This window comes from Colobus angolensis, unplaced genomic scaffold, assembly GCF_000951035.1.
Source record: "Colobus angolensis palliatus isolate OR3802 unplaced genomic scaffold, Cang.pa_1.0 Scaffold14, whole genome shotgun sequence".
Classification (NCBI taxonomy): Eukaryota; Metazoa; Chordata; class Mammalia; order Primates; family Cercopithecidae; genus Colobus; species Colobus angolensis.
Window position 1 is genome coordinate 14,179,284 of NW_012114488.1, and position 4,752 is coordinate 14,184,035.

General features: G+C 41.2%; 1 protein-coding gene across 5 annotated transcripts in view; it reads left to right on the forward strand.

Moving 5' to 3' along the window:
- The window catches only part of PARK2 (parkin RBR E3 ubiquitin protein ligase), a 1,410,476-nt gene that overhangs the window by 327,810 nt on the left and 1,077,914 nt on the right, over positions 1-4,752 (forward strand). The gene's annotated exons all lie outside the window — the stretch shown is intronic.

Genomic DNA, 4,752 nt, shown 5'->3' on the forward strand with positions numbered 1-4,752 from the left:
GATCTCGGCTCACTGCAACCTCCATCTCCTAGGTTTAAGTAATTCTCGTGCCTCAGCTTCCTGAGTAGCTGGGATTACAGGCACATGCCACCACATCCACCTAATTTTTGTATTTTTAGTAGAGATGGGGGTTTCACCAGGTTGGTCAGGCTGGTCTCAAACTCCTGACCTCATAATCCACCAGCCTTGGCCTCCGGAAGTGTTGGGATTATAGGCGTGAGCCACCACACCCGGCCAAAAAGGATTATTTCTAAACTGACAGATGAAGCAGCAAATTGCCAGCCAACCTCTATTTTATCTATTAGGATAGGGAAGACCTGCTGGGATACCAGGCAGAATCACGAGGTGAATGGTTTGGTTTAATGCCATGAAAAAAATAGGTAAGCCTTGACCACCAGGACTTTATGGATAGAGGAGAAAGAAGTAAAAACTGGCATAGATTTTTAATGCTGGCCAGTGAGGACCGTGGTGGTCACATGTCACTAAGGTACTGGCCAGACTTGCTCTTCCTTGGGCAATACCTCATGGCCCTTTTCCAGTTCGTCCCAGGTCCCTTTTCCCATGGCCCTGCTCCCAGCTCTCTGCAGCCCTCAAAAGTCACCTGGACCCATTTGCCTGAAATGGTCTTCTGACAATGGCCTTCCTCCCACAAAACTCCATGATTTCCCTGCCCATGTCATTATGATGCCTTGTCTCACTCCCCACTCTAATCCCATCCAAACTTTGAGGCTGCCTTAGAACCTGATCCAGTTCTGTCCTCAGATGGAACACTTTTTTCCCCATTCCTGAATCCAGGAATATGGTGATGATTCCAGGGATTCAGTAACTCTTTCTGACACCTGTGTCAGGCTGTGTTTTAGGTGTAGGGGTTACAGCTTCACACAATGGAAAGCAATCACCGTGCCCTCCTGGAGCCTCCTTTTAAAGAGGGAAGGCTGACAACGGACAAGATCAATCCATCAGATATGCACAGTATTTTACATGGTGATATATGCTGTAGATAAAAATAAAACTCGCTGGGGATAGGAAGTGGAGAGTGCAGTTCTAAATAAGGTGGAGTGGTCGATCTCATTGACAAGAAGCCATCTGAGTAAGGATGCAGCCGGGGTGAGGGAGTGAGGCACGGGGCTGTGTGGGGAAGAGAGAGATTAAAGGAGCAGCAAGCCCAAAGGTTCCGAGGAGGCAGGCATTTGCTGGTAGGAGAGGCTGGAGGCCCGAGTGAGTGAGGAGAGCTGGAGGCAAGCTATGAGTGACGAAAGGTGCCAGATGGTGTTGAGCCTTGTGAGTTGAAAGAATTTCACATTCATGGACATGCTGTAAACCAGTGGTGAGAAGAAGTTGGCCTGTTATGTTGAGAACAAAACAAGGCAGAAAAGACATAAATCTGGGAGTTAGGATCCAGACAGTGTTTAAAGCCTTGAGACTGGATGAGATCTTCATGGGGATCTGAGTTCAGACCATCTCAACACTGGCCCAGATATCCCTAACACCCTTAACAGAAATATATGCATAACAGGGCCGGGCACAGTGGCTCATGCCTGTAACCCCAGCACTTTGGGAGCCTGAGGCTTGAGCCAGGAGTTTGAAACCAGACCGGGCAATACAGCAGGCCCTTGTCTCTAAGAAAACTAAAAAACAATCACTCAGATATGATGGCATTCTAGCTACTAAGGAGGCTGGGGCAGGAGGATCACTTGAGACCTAGAGTTTGGCACTTCACGCTTCAGTGAGCTGTGATCACACCACTGTGCTCCAGCTTGGGCAACAGAGCAAGACCCAGACCCTGTCTTAAAAAAAAAAAAAAGGAAATAAAAGAAATATATATAAATGACAAGGAAAGACACAAACCCCTACTATTCCTGGTTTATTGTATAATGCTTTAGTTAAAGTTAAAGGAGGTTGAGTGGACACACATATTTTAACTTTTCCTTTTTGGGGGGGTCACCCTAAAGTCTTATACCCCAAGACAATGAATTAAGCTAAGAGTCCTCAAGAATGAGATGTCTGCATTTGTTTTACCAAGAGGGAGTAGGGGGCAACTGTGAGTGGGAAGTGGAAAGTGGGGAAACGGCCTTGTGTTCTGGTAGATTCCTTTTGGAGAAAGGTACGTATGGCTGTTAATTTCCTTAACTTTGTATGCCTGCGCATGGTTGGCAAATGTTGGAATAATACTGCTTATTGGAATGACACTGTGGTTTAATACTGTTTTTTTTTTGTTGTTGTTGTTGTTTTATTTTGAGACAGAGTCTTACTCTGTCACCCAGGCTGGAGTGCAGTGGTGCAATCTCAGCTCACCGCAACCTCTGCTTCCCGGGTTCAAGCGATTCTAGTGCCTTAGCCTCCCGAGTAGCTGGAATTATAGGCGTGTGACACTACAATTGGGTAATTTTTGGTTTTTAGTAGAGACTGGATTTTGTCATGTTGGCCAGGCTGGTCTTGAACTCCTGGCCTTGGGTGATCCACCTGCCTTGGTCTCCCAAAGTGCTGAGATTACTGGGATGAGCCACTGCACCCAGCCAACACTATGGTTTGAAATACTCAGAATAATCTCTAAAAGTTGCTTAAAGCTGGTTAAAAAGTTATCCAGTCCAAAATAACTGCTTCTGTGGAAATTGGTCTGATTGTATTTCCTATCTTGACTCAGGTTTGATAAATTCTATTTTCTTGAAAAGTTGTCCGTTTAATTCAAGTTATTAAATTTACAAAGAATTGTGCAAAGAAGTTCTTTCCCTCATATTTGCCATTCTCCTTATTTTAATTTTGTATATTTGCTTTCTCTTTCCTTATATTAGTTTGAAGCTTATTGATTAAAGATGATGCTCAACTTATGATGGTTTGACATGATTTTTTGAATTTTCAGTGGTGCAAAAGTGATAGGCATTCAGTAGAAACCGTACTTCAAGTACCTGAACAACGATTCTGTTTCTCACTTTCAGTATTCAATAAATTACATGAGATATTTAGCACGGTATTATAAAATAGGCTTTTTGTTGGGTGATTTTGCCCAACTATAGGATAATGTTAGTGTTCTGAACACATTTAAAGTAGGCTAGGCTAAGCTATGGTGTTCCATAGTTAAATGTATTAAATGAATTTTTTGACATGATATTTTCAACTTACAATGAATTTATGGTGATATAAACCTATTGTAAGTCAAGGAGCATCTGCATAGGTTTTTTTCCCCCCACTAAAGAACTAGGTTAATCTGATGTTTCTGCTGTTTTTGCCCATTTTCTAATTCAGCAATTTATATTTTTTATCTTAATATTCTTTTTTTCTGACTTTTATGGTTATGTTGTTTATATATATTTAATCGTAGTTCTGTCTCCATTTACCACATTTTGACATGAAAACATACTTTTTATTCCTTATTTTTAAAAACATTTGTTTTTGAAACTATGAATTTTTCTCTGAGCATCAGTTCGGTTGCACAGCGTGGGTTGCCTTGTGTCACATTTCCATTATCATCAATGTTTTTACTGTATTCTGTGATTTTCATTTGGATTTCCTATTTTATTTTATTTTATTTTGAGACGGAGTCTTGCTCTGTCGCCCGGGCTGGAGTGCAGTGGCGCCATCTCGGCTCACTGCAAGCTCCGCCTCCCGAGTTCCTGCCATTCTCCTGCCTCATCCTCCCGAGTAGCTGGGACTACAGGCGCCTGCCACCACGCCCGGCTAATTTTTTGTATTTTTAGTAGAAACGGGGTTTCATTGTGTTAGCCAGGATGGTCTCGATCTCCTGACCTCGTGATCCGCCTGCCTTGGCCTCCCAAAGTGCTGGGATTACAGGCGTGAGCCACCGCACCTGGCTGGATTTCCTATTTTATTTAAGAGTCACTTAAAATAATTATTTTAAATTAATAACTATTAGTTATTTTTGCTTTATTAATTTCTAAGTTTATATTACATTGTACTCAGAGTATGATGCACATAGTAGTTCCCCTATTCAAATTAATTCATTTTTTGGGGGGTGCCTGATATGCGGTCTCTTCAAGGAAATGACTGTTCCATAAGCATTTGAGAAAAGATGTATCCTCTGTTTTAAGAAATGTACTTCCTCTGCTTCCCATCCATCTACCTTTCTTGGTTCACCTCCCGTTTTAAAGAAATGCTGTTATCTTACAATCAGGACAAAGTGCACTAAACTGTTATCCATTACCCTAAAACCCACAATGTTTTCAGTCTTAGTTCTATAATAATAGCTTAATAAAGCTAATGATAGTTCGGTTTTTTCCAAAAAATTTTATGAGAACAATATTCAACACGCTGTGTTACTTTTCTTGGAACACTCTTTCCTTGTGTTTTTTTTTTTTTTTTTGGTGTCATTTTAGTATATTTTTGATATTTACAGGTTGATATGGGAAAGTCAGAGGTAAGTCTGATTTATTTCTCCACGTAAGTAAATTGATCTTTCTGCTTGGCTGAAAGATCATTTTACTTTTACTCCACAAACCGATCATTTTAATAAGTTATAAACTGGTGTTGTCTACAGGTCATTTTCCTTTTATTACAATGTGTTATTTCCATATGAAGATTCAAGTAGATTCAAATCTTCTTTGTTTTCTTTTCTTTTTTTTTTTTTTAGACAGAGTCTTACTCTGTCACCCAGGCTGGAGTGCAGTGGTGCAATCTCAGCTCACTGCAACCTATGCCTCCTGGGTTCAAGCGATTCTAGTGCCTTAGCCTCCCGAGTAGCTGGAATTATAGGCGTGTGACACTACAATTGGGTAATTTTTGGTTTTTAGTAGAGAC